The following is a 19,345-nucleotide window of genomic DNA, read 5'->3' as shown; positions in this document are numbered from 1 at the left end:
ATTGGTTTGTCCAACCAACAGCCCAAAACCCAGAGAAATCTGGTTAAACTTTATGCAAAAGCTTGAAAATCACCAAATGTGGATATAAACGGTTTGAACTGGACAGTGACAAACTTCAAATTAAGAGTAGAGCTGGGCAATATATCGATATCGTGATATGAGACTAGATATCGTTTTAGATTTTGGATATTGTAATATCGCAATATGGCATAAGTGTTGTCTTTTCCTGGTTTTAAAGGCTGCATTAAAGTAAAGTTATGTTATTTTCTGAACTTACCAGACTGTAACTGTTCTATTATTTGCCTGTACCCACTTAGTCATTATATCCACATTACTGATGATTATTTATAAAAAATTTAATTGTGTAAATATTTTGTGACAGCACCAATAGTCAACGCTACAATATCGTTGCGGTATCGATATCGAGGTATTTGGTAAAAAAATATTGTGATATTTGAATTTCTCGATATCGCCCAGCCCTAATTAAGACCACAAAAACAAACTAACACACACACACACACACACACTCGATTGGGATGACATGATGCGAAAGCTCTTCTCTACCAAACAATGTTTGTGGTTTTATCCTCTCAGTGAGTGGTCACACAATATCCCAGCATGCATCAGCAAGAGGTCCACCATTAAGTCCACTGATCCCTTAAGTATTTACAAAAGCCAAAAACACAATCTGAACAATACTAGTATAATTTGCATGCCCGCTGGTTTTCATTTGGTATCCTTTTGTCTCGCACTAGAAACAGATGGTGACATACCACTGCTGCACATTTTACAACTCACAACCAGGGACAGTGTTTCCCATACATTGATTTATTTGTGGTGGCCCACCACAATATCAGCGTTGACTGCCACATATGGATTTTCTATTTTTTTTATATTTAAAATGGGTAAAATCTTATTTTATTGTAGAGCTGCCCAAAGCGCATTGATTGGCTTAACCCCTTCTTGTCGCTCTCTCTGGGTTTGTGAGATTCGGACCTGCTTGACTGCAGTTTCACAGGTTCACCTGGAGTTCCCAGAGTTAGAGACTGACATTAGCTAAGGTTAGTGCTTGTTACAGCGGACCTTACAGTTACAGCGGAGTTAAGCTTTTCTTTGAGAAAAGAACGGCACTGAAATCATTCTTAAAAAAGGAAGATGTGTTGGGAGTTTTGCTGGCCGGATACGGCAAAAGTTTAATCTTTCAACTAGCTTTGCTACCTTCTTCGTTGCTCTGCCTGGTTGGAGCGCTATCCTATTACGTGCCGAGGGAAATTGAAAGACAACCGTTTATCCCGCCCCTCGGATTGAGCCCTGCCAATGATGGTTCTATGTGAAAAAACAACATCGGCAGAGAGACGCAAACTTACTTTTTAACTTTTAAAAAATGTGTTTCAAAAAATAAAACACAGAGGGGGAAAAAAATCATAAGATTGTCATTGGAAATCCCATCAGAATGCTTAAAATGTCTAAGTAATTTTTATTTTTTTTATTCTTAACTTTATATAATGTTTTCAGTGTTCAGGTCAAACCTCAACATTAAATCAACATCCAGGGAGGGACCAACTCAACAGGTGACGTGTATTTACAAGAAAGTTGATTACAAAATGGTCAAGAGACGGGGTGGTGGAATTTAAGGGCCCCTAAGTAGCCTTGATAGCTGCCCTGAGATTTGCCTGTCTCAGTAGATTAGCAGACAGTGCCTGGTTAGTAGCTGTAATCAGAAACACTGATCTAGTATAATCGCTTTCCGATAGTAATCACGCACACTGGTTTCAGGCACGGCTCAAGAAGACGTCTTAAGCAGCAGGAGGTCAAGAACAGATTCACATTAAAACATGAAACTTCCTGCGAGGACTGGGGAAGAAAAGAAAATTGTATTTTATTCAAACAAAAATTTCACTAAACAACTTATACGGTGGGTGGTTGTGCGTCTGTGTTGACTTTGATATGAGTTGCAGACGGCGCCCAGCTCCACACCGAGTTGTATTAAGGATTGAGTGAAGCCAGTGTCTGTTTGTGCCTCCAGGGCCGCTTCTGTTTCAATATTTTATGAGCAACAGCCAAATCACCGTGTCGGAATAATTAAACATCAGTTAGGGTACAAAACTACAGAGAATATATTATGGAGGCAGCTCATCAGTGGAGAGGACGTACTGAAGGAGAGCGGTGGGGCTCCTCAGAGATCAGAGACTGAGAGGAACAGACACTCAGAGGAATCTAATCTATCTTTTGCCATTACACTATATACAGCCTAATGATTTATTGCCCGAAATACCAAAGGAACTGTTGGCTGTAATGTGGAGGAGTGCATTGCTAATGTGGTCATGGGTTTTGTAACAATAATGGCAAGAAATCATAGCAATATTTGTTGTTTACGATGATTATGATTGTATCATTCTATCAATGATCAGGATGACAATGTGCAAAAGATGTTACCTTTTATTTAAAAAGTAACAGATGATTATTGCTGGCTACATAAGAAAGATAAGGCTGATGCAGTAACATAATTAGTGTGCAGACTTCTGTCTTCTTATTCATGTTCTTCCTCTCTGAAGAAGAGGTCAATTGCTTCATTTCCAAAACAATCTTTGCTAGGTTTTTTTTTTTTCCTGGGCTTTCCTGCTACCTAGCATGGTAATGTAAACCTACACTACACTACACTTTGCGTCTTTGCCCTGCTGCTCCATCTTCCAATGAGCACAGCTCTTACTGCTGCTGATCAAACGAGGGCAGCTTAGAGGTTACAATGCCAACCATGAACAGCAATGTCTGTGGTTCGAGTCCAGCCAACCTTTATTGCATCCCTTTGTAAATTGATTCCTGTCATCTTACCATCATTATGTGTAAAGAGCATGAGAGATTCAAGATGGAGTAACTTGCTTTTTTACGCGTCAGAATTTGACTTGTGAGCCTCACATGTCCCAGCTGAAAGAAAACTATACACAGTACATTTCAGCCCTGAGCCTTGTGCATACGACACAAGGTTTATGTAATCAAACATTACAGTCCGGATGCATGTTTGTGATGCAGACCGGAGGGTCTTTTTCAGCTACATGCATGTTTGCATGCAGATACACGTTGTGTATGTACAGTAAGCATGTCTGCATGAAAACAGATTGCGCTCTCTCGCTCTCTCTCTCTCTCTCTCTCTCTCTCTCTCTCTCTCTCTCTCTCTCACATGAGCTGCAGATGCTGAGAGAACAGCAGGAGAATGCTCTCAGGTCGTCTCCATGCATCAAACATTTAAATGCATACAAATGCACAACACAGCCAGGCACTAACAAAGTGATGATGTTTTCAGTCTTTTGAGTGAACATGAAGCACTGACAGAGAGAGACAGAGCCTAATAGTTCAGTTCTGATGTCCTCATGGTACAAAAGGATACCATAGATGTTTAATGTGGTGTAGTCTGTATTGTGGTGGTGATATGATTGGTTGTCAGAAAATAAAACAACCATTTTAATAATTAATTGTCTTAATCATTTACATGTGAGGAGTTCATGCTCTTCTCTGTTTTCTATCATTGTAAACTGAACATTTTGGGGTTTTGGACTGTTGGACAAAACAAGACGTTTGAATGTTACCGTCACACACGTTTTCTACCATTTTATTGACAAAACGATTAATTGAGAAAATAATTATCAGATCAATATTGACATCAATAATCAATTGTTTCTTAGTTGCAGCCCTTCAAGCTAATTGCTGGTTCAAGCTTCTGAAATGAGGACTTGTTTTTTATCATTATAAACTATTACATTTATAATTATTAAATTCATGATTGACAGACAGTTACAAAATCATCGTCATAATCAATCACAAATACCAAACATATGCCGTTTTAAGCATCTCATGTGTGACAATTTGCTGCTTTTTTCTCTGTTTCACATAGCCGAACTGTAAATACAATATTTGAGTTTTTGACTTAGTCTAACAAAATAAGCAAATGTTTACTATTTTCTGATATTTTATAGACCAAATCATTAAGCGGTTAATCAAATAATCAAAATTCATCGAGATTAATAATAAACGTTAGCAGCCCCTAACAAATCTATTTTGTTTTACTTGTCAGGCAGTGTGCACATATTAATATGAAGTGTGCACATATTTTCCATTCAAAAGTTTAGACACCGTTACCTTAGTTTACGTTAACATTCGCAGCCTTGGTGAGCTCTCCTCACTTCTGTAGCGTGGCTTATAAGTAACAAACAAAGTAAATCTCTGCAGCCTTCAACAGTTTCAAACTGTGTCCAAGTGGCCAAAGTATCAGCTGCAGAAATGCAGTAGCGGTTGTAAGAAAAGCCATGTGTGTAACGTTACATTACAGCGGTGTAATGGCAACATCCCCGGGAGGATGTTGAAGGCGCTCTGCTTATCTCAAGCCGCGTAGCTCAATTCAGGGCAGCGGAAACGACGGTTTTCTCCGGGTTAATTACACGTTATCGAGGCGTTTAGTGACAACCGAAAGGCGGTAAAGTGAGCTAGCTAAAACTGCTCCAACAAGAGCAGGAGTCGGAAATGCCTCTCCTCCTGCCTGCCGCTTCCTCCTCTACTGAGCAAATCCCCTTCTTCTTCTTCCCCCTCGTTTAGTTTCAACCAGTTAACGGCTCACCCCCAACAAACTGGCAACTAAATGTGTGCACTCACCTCACTCCGGGTCGAGATGTTCACATGGAGGCGAGAGAAAAGCGGAGAACAGCCAGAAATATCCTGGAGATCTGAACTTGTCCCGTTAGTAAAGACACAGCGGAGGAGAAAAGCTCAGTGTGTGTGACTCTGTGCAAAATGTGTGTGTGTGTGTGTGTGAGTGTGTGTGTCTGCAGAGTCCCTCTCTCTCCTCTCTATCCGTCACTCCTGGAGGGCGGGGCTGAGAGGCAGGAGGAGGAGACTGAAGCGCACTGTGTACGGCAGGGGTGCACAGTGTGGCCCCCGAGACCACCAGGGGCCCCCACCACCACCGACCACCTCAGCAAAGATAGGCCTATTTCGTTGTTTTTTATTGGATGGAATTTAATTTTTATGATATTTATTCATTTATTTATTTAAAGGAACAGTTCAAGACTATGGGAAATATGCTCAGTTTAGGCACTTTATCTGCAAGACTGCAAGTCAGAATCATACATGGTGACCCTGAGAGCTCAACACACTGCAACTTAAGAAAACATGCAAATAGACAAAACACAAGGAAATAAAGGAGACAACACTGCAAATAGACAAAACACAACTAAATACAGAAATGTTGCAAGTAGCACAGACGCCAGCGGAAACTTTCCAGTTGCACACGGCTGGGACAAGCTTGTTGTTGCAATGGTTTTTTGACTTATTAAGTTATTGAAGTTGGATATCCGTCAGTGATGTTGGAGTATCGGCTAAATTGTAAGGCAAAAAACATGATTCCCCAAATGCCAAACTATGCTGTTATTAGTTATGATCACATCTTTACTGGATTTGATTATGCATGTAAAATGTATTCCAAATTATTTGCACTTCAAAGTAGAGGTCTTCATGTGTCCAATTTTTTGTCAAAATAGAAAAACTTCACACTTCACAGTTCACACTCTCTGCTTTGATTTAAAAAAGATTATCTTTGCGATGATTATGATACATCATGAGATTACCCGAGACCCGACAACAGAACTGAATATATACTTTTGACCAGCCTGATTCAGGCACCAGGTTAGGTAAGGTCTATAAAATAGCGCAATACTTTTATAGCACATTAATTTGCCTATAAATTGTTGCTATAGCTTTATGTTTGCTTATCTTTGTTATCACTTCTTTCCCTGTCTATATTTGTATCATCCTGTAAATTATTTTTTCAGCATCTATTTTTATCATTTACCTCTAAAAGTTTAGGTTTTAGGACACTAAAGGAATGATGCATATATCTGAAGTCAGTGGTGAATCATTCAATAACTCTAACTCTTGTTTTGCAGCTCTCAACAGTTAACTGAATATTCAGAACACTCATCCTGATAAAACAATATTGTCCGAAAGATTTTCTATTTAATGTATTATTTAGCAGTATTTTTACTTGTCTTAATGCTCGTGAGGTGTCAAATACATTAAAGCTGAAACTAAAATCAGTGCTATGTCTGCACAGCCTCTCTGGTGAGACTTGAAAGAGAGCATCTCTCTGAGTCTCTCAGATATCTCTCCCACTCTTTGGGATTTCTCTCCCATTCTTTTCCTTTCTCTATCTTTGCTTAACTTGTGTCTCCTTTCCTTTCTAGTTTTCTCTTCTTCTTTTTGCCTTTAATCCCAGGTCTCTTTCTGTGGTCATACCTCGAGCAATCCCCCACCACATGAAGTGTCATTATCTTGATTCTAGTGCAGAGATCTTCCTCTTTGCACAGGAGAGTGGTGCTCTTTTCTAGACAATTGCATGGAAATGCACATGCACAAAGTGAGATCATTTAACTTTGCCTGTGCATTTTTATTTTTATTGAAAAATATAAATGCATGCTGCAAATGAAACTCTTTGTTATTTGATGTTTTCAAAGAAAGAATATTGACAGTTCAGATTTAAATGTTTTATTTGTCTCATGCTCATAAAATATGCAAAGTGCAATGCATGATGGCATACTTTTCAGGCTGTGCTAAAAACGCTAGTGTGCAATATAGAATAATACATAAATGAGGAATTTAAAGTGGCCGGGTTGGCTCGGTGGGTGGAGCAGGCGTACATGTACTGAGACGCTTGTGCCTCAACGCAGAGGTCCAGGGTTCAAGTCCGACCTGTGACGATTTCCTGCATATCTTCCCCCTTCTCTCTCCCCTTTCTCACCTAGCTGTCCTATCAATTAAAGGTGGAAAAGCCCAAAAAATAATCTTAAATTGTTTTTCAGATGTAAGACAAACTACACAATAAAACTTGGTACATTCTGCAAATGCAAAGGATTTAGAGGACACTGTGTTTAACCCTGTCTCCTAAAAATGACATATACTACTAATTAGAAACAGCAAATATGTTTTGAAAGAAGTATAATGCCACAGGAGCAGTTCCCAGACCAGTTCATGATGCCCCCCGAGGGTGCTTTCCAGTAGAAGGTGCTTAGGAGCCCCAGAGAGACAATGAATAAATTAAGCTGTCTGAGGTGGTATAGTTTTCCCTTTTCAATTATTAATCATTCAATGATTTAATTACTATTATTGTCCAGTAAAGAAAAAACACTGTCTGCCCTGTAGGTTCAGGGATGGAAGAATTTTATTTTCACAGTGTTCACTTCAATGCACCATACGCCAAAGATCTCAATATGAAGACGTCACCAAGCTTTTGAAAGATGACAGGTAAGGAAGTCAATCTGCAACACTTATGGTAAAGATAATGATCATAACATGTTATCACTGCATGTGTGCCTTAAGATGTAGCCTACAGTACACACTGAAATATAATGATATCCAAACTTGGCAAAAAAACGTATGCACATGTCGACAAAGACACACAGATAAAATGGGGATATAAAAGTTTTAGCATTGGAAACACTGTGATCTGAGAATCTGGGTCAGCAGGAATGGTTGAGGGAGTAAAGTAGGCTATTTGTTCATACACTCCCCTTTGTCCTCTTAACCCTAATCTTCCTGGTCCCATGGCAGCTGGAAATGGTGGGCAGGCTTAAGACTTCACCCTTTACATATTTTATAGATTTGCACTTGCCCCACTTCTCCCAAGGAACAGAAAGGGCCGGTTATTTTTGTTGGAAGTAGCATGACTAAACAAAGACCACAAAGTAACAGTAATGAGGATTAGGTCTTTGCAGTGTCCCTAAAGTCCCTCAAGTTTATTATGGAGCCATTAAAAACAATAGTCCAACATTTTTGGAAAAATTCTTATCAAGAATTAGATGAGAAGATTGATACCACTCATGTTTGCATGCTGGATATGAAGCTATACAGCCTGCAGGTGGTTAGTTAGCTAAGCATAAAAAATAGGTAAAACATGGGAAACAGCTTGCTTGGAAACCCAGGAAGTCACTGCCAGTGCTAACCATCTTCTGGCTTCAGCTTTATATCCCATGGACAGATATGAGAGCATCAATCTTCGGATTAATCTGATGACTAAGTGCTGAATTTGAAAGTGAGTTTTCAAGTCAGACGTTTTCCATCATCAGTTTTTATGGTTAGCAGGCAGACAAAAAGACACACTGTTGGTGACTAATGAGAACAAGAACACAGAAAATATCCAATTCTGTTGCAGCTCTCCACTCTTTGTGAAGAAGAATTGCAGGAAAGACAATCTTTCTTTGTGTGATGCTATTAAAAACTGTATTATAAATCTGCTCCAACAATACGCAGCATGTCTTTCTGCCCCGCATTGATCCACCCTTCTCCTTTATCTTTCTCTTCTCTCTGTGGTGAAGACTGGATTAGTGCCAAGTAGCTGGCCTGCGAGCAATGAGTCCAAGTTGTCAAGTCCCCGCATTAAGATATTCGCACATCAGCGCAGATGGAGTATGCTCTTATTATCAACCACTCTTTTGTCATTTAACACAATGTAATTTAAGTATTAATGCATTGTCCTTTTATAAAGTGCGCTGCAGCCTATATTATTGACATGCGTCCTGTGGGTAATAGCACTGAGTGAACAGACAGAGCTGTTAACACCACAATGGTGTTAAAACTATATTTATTTCTGTTTAAAGTGGATATAACCTCAGATATACATGAATAGATGCTACTCTATACTCCACTATATTTCAAAGGGAAATATTGTACTTTTTACTACATTCATTTGACAGCTGTATATTCAGGTTACGTAAAAATACCTTAAAGAATATAAAGTAGTTAATAGTGGCTTCACCTCCACCAGCTACACTATGAAAATCCTTACATAGTAATCCATCAGTAGCAATACTCCAACAATATAACACCCTTCTGCTACATAATGAGTTCACTTTTGATACCTCGAGTACATTTAGCTGTTGATTCTTTCTTTTCTTTTTTTACTTAAAAGGTCAGTTCTTACTTGTAGTGCTATTTATTAATCTTGATTGTTTTGGTGAGTCGCCGAGTGTCAGAGATATTGGCCATAGAGATGTGTGCCTGCTCTCAAATATAATAGAACTAGAAGGCCTCGGCTTGTGGTTCTGATAGCGAGACAAAAAAGTGCATTTGAAAAAATGAACATCAATGTCTCTTTCTGGAAATCATGATCCAGTTACTCAAGATAATTCACAGACCTGTTTGTGAGCAGTTTCATGAAGGAAGTATTTCTACCAAACTACACCCGCCAAATAGCAACACACAGAATGTAGCGTACTCATGGAGTATATTTTGGGGTAAACTGTCCCTTTACTGTAAGTACGATTTTGAATGCATGACTTTTACTTGTAAAACTTTATTGTATTTTTACATTAGTGTTACTGCTTAAAGGTCCCATGGCATGAAAATTTGACTTTATGAGGTTTTTTAACATTAATATAAGTTCCCCCAGCCTGCCTATGGTCCCCCAGTGGCTAGAAATGGCAATAGGTGTAAACCGAGCCCTGGGTATCCTGCTCTGCCTTTGAGAAAATGAAAGCTCAGATGAGCCGTTTTGGAATCTGCTTGTTATGAGGTCATAACAAGCAAGGTTACCTCCCCTTTCTCTGCTTTGCCCGCCCAGAGAATTTGGCCAACCCATGAGCGAAAGACATCATGGCTTTCAAACGAGAAAAGTGGAAGTTGGTCAAGGCCACACCTCCACCCTCCACCTTGCCCCTCACACTCTCCTCCTCAATAGCTTCAGACACAGAAATGGCACATACTAAGGAAAGCTCATTGTGGGACTGGCTCTAGTGGCTGTAATTCTGCACCAAAGCTGAATTTCAGGAAAGAGACTTCAGATACAGTATTAGGGGACCACTAAGGTCTATATAAAAGCATCCAAAGAGCACCATGTCATGGGACCTTTAAAGTGACTATTTGTAACTTTCGGTTTGTGTTGATTCTAGCGGCCACTTTGGACAAAAGCGGTAGTGTTTTTACCACACCTGCTGTCGTAAAGATCATTTCTTTTCTTTCTACACCTGCTGTATTACCCACAGTAGATTACTGAGTTAGCGTTACCGGGAGGTCACATAGTTGCGATGAATGTTTTGCTCAGACAGAAAATCATTCATTTACACTAAGAGAATACGTTACAAATGCATTGTTACATTTCAAGTGTTGCATAAGGTAACTTAGCCTACTCTGGATGTATTGTGAGCTAAACCTGGTATCACTATCACTGTGTCACGAGCCAAAGCATTAAGAGTTTGTTGTAGCAAAGCACATAATAATAACTTAGATTAATATAGCACATTTCATGAAACCCAAGGACGCTTTACACAAGTACAGGGGGACAAGGGAAAAGAAAATAGTAGGCCTACACAAACAATAATGTGAAAGGAATAAAAAACGGGCACTAAATAGAAGGGGGATGTGATTTATTATAAGCTACTGACGCACAACCATATTTTGCAATCTAAAGTTATTTTATGGATGAAATAGACATATTACATATCTGAAGGCCAATTCAATTGGGGTTTGGTTTTGAATCATTAACAATCATTAACAATCCCGTAATTATCTCCATCTGTTGAAAGCCCGACCAAGCTTTGATTTGGGTTTTCACATGTCGTCTTTCCCTTTCCCTTTTAGCTTTTAGTTGTTCTTTGTTTAATTTCCTTTTCCTGTGATGGCCCTGTCCCAGTATCAGCCATATATTACATCAGATAACTTCTAAAATAACATTAAATTACAATTAGGCCAATATAAAGAAATCTCCTGCTTCCTTTTACCTGGCAAGGTGGAGGGTGGAGGTGTGGCCTTGACCAACTGCCACTTTGCTTGTTTGAAAGCCATGATGTCTCTCTCTCATGGGTGGGCCAAATTCTCTGGGTGGGCAAAGCAGAGAAAGGGGAGGTAACCTTGCTCCTTATGACCTCATAAGGAGCAGATTCCAGATCGGCCCATCTGAGCTTTCATTTTCTCAAAGGCAGAGCAGGATACCCAGGGCTCAGTTTACATCTATCGCCATTTCTAGCCACTCGGGGACCATAGGCAGGCTGGGGGAACTCATATTAATGTTAAAAAACCTCATAAAGTGAAATTTTCATGCCATGGGACCTTTAATAAAATCTATATAAAAATAGCGTTTTTTCACTGTTAGTCTTGTTTGCTGTTACAGGTCATCTATGATCATCAAATGGAACATTACACAGTTTCAGAAACATTTAAAAAGTTACATATGGTCACTTTAAGAAAATTATCTGATTCCAAAACTGTTAGAAAGTAAGCTTCCGAAAACAGATCCAGGTCCAAATGTGACATTCGGGCTGATTGTCCTTTAGAATAATGAAATCTTCTGGGCTTTTGTATCTTTACAGACAGTCATCACAGTTGTCATGACTCTCTTTCTGTCTGTCTGAAAAGATCCTGTGTTAAACTTTGCACATACATCATTCCTCACAGTGAAGGTCCAATTGAACATCCAAGTGAACAACAAGCAAAATAAATTTTTGAGTAAAGAGGGACTTTAATGTGTGCATTGACCCTCAGAGCAATGCACTCAGAGAGCACATGAGCATGTATGCGTCATAAAAATGCAAATGTAACTGTTGTTTATTCAACTAGAAAATAAGAACACTTTGCAGGCATGGAAAATTGAAATAGTGTCTGCTGTTGAATTGCCTGCAAGGGCTCCTTGGGGGGGGTTGTATCTCCTGGGGACAGCAGCATTTTTCAATAGCAAGCAGACTCAAGAGATTTGAATGAACTATGACAGCAACAGTATGGAGGGTGGAGGGAGATGATTGAAAGAGGAGATAATTGTTTGCAACTGATCTCTCGTTTCTGGTTACTCTCACATACTATCTGCAATGCCCAGTAATAGAAAATATGTTTTTATTTTTGGTCAAAATGCTTTGCAGAATGCAGAGAATTTCTATATGGAATTAAAATAAATCACCAGATTCACTTCATCCAGACTGCTCTACCTCTTCTGTAAAGTGCAGTAAAGTGGAAAGACATTTCATTTTACACATTTTTTCTACTAACACTCCCAAAGAAAAAACGACATCAGCCATTGACCTACAAACCTGAACACCCACAAATGACATTTTTTGCAGTCTCAAAAGATCCAAATGTGGAAGATCTTTTTTTTTTTTTTTTTTTTTTGTAAAAACTTCTGCTGTGCAAGCAATTCTTCTGAGAACTGAAAGGATGGTGTCATCATTATGGCCCAAGGAAAGATAATCCACAAATAAGTGTGTTTCCTGGGAGCATTTGCATATTGCTGATGTCTCAGCTGAAGGGAGGAATAATGAATTTAGCAGGTGGAACAAAGCCATAAAAACACAGAAATGTTTAAGTTGTTAAATGTTAAGAGTTTAAGCTAGTTTTAACTATACAGTTCTGTAGTCAAGTGGTTCCCAGCTCACAATAGGGGCTGGGCCCTCCAAAGGGTCGCAAAATAAATCTGGGGGGTTGATTAATGAGGTATGAAATAAACAAAAAACAAATGTGCTTCACACATTTATATATTTATTTTATTTTATTGTATTCTAATCTTTTTTTTTTGGGAAGTATTGGACAGTTTTACCTCTTTGGAGTTCAAACATATATTTGAATGAAACCATGTGTGAAGTTTAAAGGGGAAACATCTCTTTGGTGGAACTGGTAACCAATAGACATCTCAAATGTGACAAGAACGACGTGACGTTGCTTTTTTGTAAGAGGTCACAAGCCAAAAATATTGGGAACCACTGGTTTAATCATTAGCAATACATTGTATTTTATAAGCATATATAGAAGATATGCCTTTATTTATCCTGCAAGGGGAAATTCACGTTTCCCTTAGCTTTGACAGTTATTACACACACACACACACACACATATGTCTTTTCATGTAAAATCTTTATCTGTAAAGTAACTACAGTTGTCATACAAATAGTGACCTAAAAAAGGTTGGTATTTCCCTCTCAAATGTAGTCGAGTAGAAGTATAAAGTGGTATATAAATTGTAAGTACAGAACTTTCCATCACTGCAGACAGGATATTCAATCTGCGTCAGTAAGATTCTGCCACTCAAACAGAGTATTGAGCTCTTATGCATCCTGTCATAGAAGCCAATGATTACCACACGTCATGGTGAGAGGAACAATAATACAGCTTTGATGTAAGACCTGCAGGTCTGTGTGTTCTTTTGGAGGATTTGACAGTAAACCAGATTATACTGTGACTCGTCTTTGGCAACATACTGTTCTCTTTCATCTGAACTGGCAACATATAGAAATGATTTCGCATCTTGCCTCTTTCTCTTCTAGGCATTGTATCTCTGTCATATTGTGTGCCAGTGAGTGTGAATGCCTAAACTGTAAATCTATGTATAGATCATGACCAAGAAGTCTAAACTGTTCTGGCAGTTACTGTACGGAAGTTGCTGTTTCTATTTCAGTGTGTGCAAAAATGACACAGCAGGTTTCCAAATCTTAAAACATCCACCAACAATAACAGCAAAGGGGTAATTTGCTCTCTGCTGGAGGCATGCTGCAGTTTGACTCTGCAGCAAAGCTTCTGCAGGAGCTCCACCAAGGTTTAAGATGGAGTGCAGACATTGACAGTGCAGTTTTAGTGAAGCTTTGAAAACTTTCTTTTAAATCTGATAGACCACTGAAAGGGGAATGAATCATTCTAGACCATATACAATTGCTAAGTAAGGAAAAGTGAGAAGAACAAAAAAAATCCCTGTGTAATCCCCACCTATACCAACCAACCCTGTATGTTCCCCCATGCAAGGCAAAAAACTCCATCTGGTGCAACACTCATCATTCCCTCCACAGCTATTCCTGCCAGTCAGCTGCACCTTAAACATGTGTTTGCAGCCAAGTGCCTTCAAGATAATAATCAACCAGTATACAAATGAGATGTGTGGTCTTTTTTGAATCACTGCCTCTAGAGTGTTAAGAGCTGCACTTGGAACAAGTAATGAGCAAACAATTTATCAAAAGCAGCTAACAACACTTAACTCTTTCCAGAATAGATCAAGAGAAACCACCCGGTTTGAAATAAATGCACTGAAAATCATCCATACATCTATTTAGATTGGATGGTGATAGATTGTGTAGAAACACATTTTTGCAGGAAATAATCCCCCCTGTTAGTTAATTGCAATAACAAAAGGATGCCATTCACCCTCATTCTCCCTCTTAGCTTTGCGTACAGAAAGATAAGAGCTCTCTCTAGTGGCCTCATTAGTAAATTACATGTAAAATATTTGAAACAATGACAAAATATATTGCTGCAGACAGTAACACTGGCATGTTGCCAATATCATGCAGCGTGGCATGGCTTGCACTTTCCATCACTGTCTTTGTGCCTTCATGTCATACTGGATTTTTTTATTTTTTATTTTGTCCTAAGGATTACGAAGTGTTTACGTGATGACTCTTCTGTAGTACCCACATTATGACACAGAGGGGTGCTGGTGTGGTGTTATACTACAGTCCCTCTACACATGAACAACAAAGTGACAGTGAGGGTAATAATGCTCTCTCAGTTTTTACTTACCTAAGCAACTGAGCAACAGCTATTATAGGCTGCTGAATAAGCACTGCCTTCCACTGCACCATGCTAACTTATTCATATTAATGCGCAAGATAAACTGAACATGCAAAATGTCAGGTGCACTTTCTCTGATCATTCAGTACACTAATGCCCCTTAAATAAATCTACTGCATATGAATCACAAATAAGAACATGTAAGAGAAAGTTAATTAAAAAAAGAGCGACCACTGGTGGACTATCACATTTTATATATTCTACAACAAAATTGTACTTCATTAAAGTTCATATATGTATTTCATTAAAGTTGTATCATTTTGATATGACAGCAGAATATTTGGCAAGAAGTGAGTTGCTCCTGTGTCCAGAGAGTTCATTCTGAGTTATGAGAAGTGAGTTAACATTCTGATCCCAGTCTTAAAATTAGAGTAATTTTTATTTACATTATTACAAAAGCTCATTGTTTTTTTCTTTCTCTTTCTTTCCCCCTTTCTCGCCATCTAATTCCCTAATCAAACGTCATCACAACTCGTGCTGCTGAGCTCACATCCCACCACAAATACTTTGTTGCTCAGTTTAAATCAGGCTTGATCCCAAAGCAGGATATTAGTATGAATGAAAGTGGTTAAATATAGCAAGTGATTTTAGCCCTGCTTGAATAACGTCCATTGTCTGTGAATGTATGTAATCGCCCCACTCATGTTAAAACCCTTCTCTGTAAACCAACAGCAGAAAAAAAAATCCATAATTCTAAGTAGCTGTGGTAGGCTGTGAGGACAGAATACATCTGAATGAATTAAATGACAAACTTTCATCAACATCAACATTAACCTGTGCCGTCAATACAAAGAGGCAGTGATAAAAAATATTTAACAAGTTATTTTCATTTTTTACTGCATGAGATTTCTTTGTGTTTTAAACAAGAGTCATTTTTGCTGCTTTGTGACATTTTCTTGTCCTGTTTTTGCAACCACAAATGTTATTCAGAAAAGACACAATTTGCCTTCTTCATACCTAATTATGTGCAATATTAATGTATGAAACACTGCAAGCTCATATAATGATAAACTTGAGATGAAATGCAGCACACTTTTGACTCAGTCTTTTCACAGAACCACACACAAGCTTTTATTCACGACATAATCCACTGGACCACATAAGCAGGGCAGGTTTCACGAGACAGCAGATGCCTGGCCCTTTTCCAAGGTCTACTACAGTAAAGCAGCTGAGGGGAAGAATTTAGCAATCCAACTTAATGCATGTCAGTGTCAGTAAGTAAGTAAGTTAGTAAGTAAGTAAAGTTTATGTAGTATACCATTTCGGAAAGCAAGGCAACAAAGTGCTTCACGAGAGTAAAAATTATTAAAAAACGTGAGAACATAAAAGTAAAAGGAAACAAGCAAAGAAACATACAGAACAGCAACAGACCTTAAAAACACACAAAACACTACACAGCACAAGGCCAGGAAAAGCCAATGAGTCTTCGCTATTTTAAGTAAATGCTGTAAATTAAAAATTGTTTAAAAATAACATGGGGAGTCAATGTTTTTTTTCTGACCAGTGCAAATAAGTTTCTCTCTGTCCTAAACTATATACAGTAGGTATCAACAGAAAGAGCTCATGTGTGTAAAATGGCTCAGTGGAGCTCAGTGCCTCGTGTTAAAGGAGGCTTTGATCATTAGCACAGATAAGGTTCCACACTGCAGATAGGGTTTCAATCAATCATTTGTCAAGCTTGTTGTGAGGTTATGCAAAAATGCACACAGATACTCCCTTGTGGAAATATGCAAGTGCCATAGACATTCAAACACGCATTCACATAAAAGGAGCTCACACACCAAACAGGTTTCCCATTTTCCCTAACTCACATGTGGGCCCACAAGTTTCTGTCTATTGAAAACCATGTATTTCCATAATTGGTCATTTTAAGGTTTTCAGATGAACTGAAGGAATGTTAGCATGCTAATATTTAGAAATTAGCACTAAACACAAAGTGCAGCTGTGGCTGATGGGAATGTTATCCATTTTTTTGATATTTAGTCATAAACCAAAGTATTAAGCTGACAAACTGAAATTTTGACCTGATGATGGCGCTAAACGAAATGTCAGAGGATAAAAGTTTCAGTTTCTTATTTCATGACACACATGAATTGTTTTTATATCTATGTTGCTCTTTCAACAGTCAGAATTCCAGGTTGTTCTGTATTATTGCCTCCATGAATGCCTTTCAGCAGGGGATGCAATCATCTGCAGGCATATTATCTGTCTCCATGGAAACGCAGATTAGCCGCAGGAGTGGGCCATTGAGGAGGAGGAGCAAGGTGATGTCCAGGAGGCGTAGCCTAGTCGTGCCTCATGTGGGTCCCTAAGATGAAACAATGGCAGGAAGAGAGTGGGCTGTTTACAGGCCCTCTGTGCTCTCTATCGCCGTGTTTCTCTCTCTTTTTTTCTGTCTCTTTCTGTCTGTGTGTGTTTCCTCCTCACATTCTTGCACACACACACACACACACACACACACACACACACACACACACACACACACACACACACACACACACACACACACACACACACACACACACACACACACACACACACACACACACACACACACACACAACCCTGGAATGAAATGGACTGTCTGCAAGAAAGCAGAGAAGACAATGAAAACAAAAACAGGATGCCAGGGAGAAGTTATCTGTCCAGGAGGAATGATCTTTCCACCTAAAAGCTGCAACTAGACACTCTGCAGGGATGGAATGCATGAGTCAGGCTGCGTTTACAGTATGTTAGAAATGGGATATCTACAAATAAATAACTCCAACTGCAGTACTGTATCGACAGTGTGAGTGATTTATTTCTCGAGTGATGTGAGAACATGATAGGTTGATACATACATGTCAATTATAGGCACACTTCATGTTAACATCTTTACTGTAACACAATAAAGATTACATTTCCACTAGTTTTTTTTAAAGATTATTTTTTTGGGCATGTTAGGCCTTTAATTGACAGGGCAGCTGAAGACATGAAAGGGGAGAGAGAGGGGGAATGACATGCAGCAAAGGGCTGCAGGTTGGAGTTGAACCTGGGTACACTGCACGGAGGAGTAAACCTCTACACATGGGTAGCCACTCTACCAACTGAGCTATCTGGGCACCCTCCACAAGTGGTTTGAAGTGTATTTTTTTTCTATTTACTAATCCCATTCAAAGCCAAATCCATAACCAATATTAACTTTTCACCCACACACCAACCATAATAAAATAAGACTAAGAGCCATGCTTACAGCTCTGTACAGAGGTGATCTGAGCTAAATGCTAACACATCTTTGAGAGTGTTAGCATGCGAACACTTGCTAATTAGTACTAAACACAAAGTACAGCTGAGGCTTATTGGAATGGCATTAGTCTTGCAGATATTTGCCAATTGTTGGGATCCTGCAGGTATTTGCAGGATCACCAACGGCACTAGGATTCATCCTCTGGGGACCATGAATGTCTGTACAAAATGTAATCTCAATTCGTTCAGCAGGTGTTGAGATATTTGAGTCCGGACCAAATTGGTGGATCAACTGACCGGCTGACATGGCCATCCCTGGAGCTGTGCTGTTAGTATGGCTAAACATAACCAATAATGTTGCATGTTTACACAGCTGTGAATGTGTTTAAGGAGGCTGGGGTCTAAACTTGAGTCAGCTGGGGATTTTCATTTGCCATTATAAATAGTTGATACATTGTTGATTGTGAGCTTGAGGATTCGTTATCGACCTTGGAAAAAACAGTCTGACGAAAAAGCACAAGGTGCACTTAGTGGAAATGACTTTTAGCTGCACATTGTGGCCTTCAATAAGTAGACCTTGGGCCATGAATTTTGTCACTTTTTGTGACTCACTCAAGATTCAAGCGCTATTCATGTTTCAAATTTGTGACATTTGCTCCTGTGTCCAGGGGCCTCACCCCGACTGACAGTCGGGGTGTCGGTCAGATGGTCCGATGAGAAATCTATCCTGTCCTGCTTCATGTTTGGACAGGTCTTCATATTTATACTCACTGTCCACGACACCACAGGTATATAGTGGAATACGTCACAATTTGATGTTCAACAAATTCTGAGTCTCCTGAGAACTATTGTTTTAAACGACAGGATCTGCATGGCTTTACACAGGGATAAGTGAAGATTTTTTGTACACTGACTCATTTAAATGGAAATCAGAGTTTGCATATTTACACATCCTTGCTGTGTTACTGTAAAATAATGTCATTAATACATCCTATATTCCTTCTTTGTGGTTTACTTTGTATCCCAGAGTTTTATGCAAAGCTGTTGAAGAGCAAGGTGTATTCAAATCGTTTTATTTTACAGTTAAATGCTTTAGCCTAGCAGTCAGAGTGGAGGTATTAAAAAGGTTGTCTTTTCCCTTAGCCATAAAAGCAATTTATAAAGGCATCCAACTTCAAAATACAGCCATATAAAATCTCATTTTATTTGAGTAGTCCATGCTGAAGCTTTTACTAGGTAATAGGTGTCAGGTCGGTTTGGATGATGCCATTAGAATCCATAAATGTGTTTTTCAAATATAAAACCAAGACATCTATTATTATAATAATGTATTGTAAAAATGTAAATTGACATGGAATTACTTGGAATTTAAAAATTCACAGATGACAGACTTAAAAAAAAAACAAGATTATGGGTTGAGTTCAACTGAGGATCCTCTTAATGCAATATATTTTTTTCTCTCAAATTTCTAGGAATGACAAAAGAGATCACAAGATTTGCATGCAGGTGGAGCCGGGGATTTTCATTGAAGCATTATTTCCTG

General features: G+C 38.9%; 1 protein-coding gene across 1 annotated transcript in view; it reads right to left on the bottom strand.

Annotated features, from left to right (window-relative positions):
- ppp1r16b (protein phosphatase 1, regulatory subunit 16B) overlaps window positions 1-4,803 on the bottom strand; it is an 81,975-nt gene extending 77,172 nt beyond the window's left edge. Inside the window, exon 1 of the mRNA XM_028577064.1 lies at window positions 4,645-4,803. The gene's annotated coding sequence lies outside the window, so the exon portion shown is untranslated. The remainder of the gene's footprint in view (window positions 1-4,644) is intronic.
- Window positions 4,804-19,345: the final 14,542 nt, after the last annotated feature.

The sequence above is a fragment of the Perca flavescens genome, chromosome 4, assembly GCF_004354835.1.
Source record: "Perca flavescens isolate YP-PL-M2 chromosome 4, PFLA_1.0, whole genome shotgun sequence".
NCBI lineage: Eukaryota > Metazoa > Chordata > Actinopteri > Perciformes > Percidae > Perca > Perca flavescens.
Note: the sequence above shows the minus strand (reverse complement) of the source record. Positions and strands in the feature narration are given on the sequence as shown.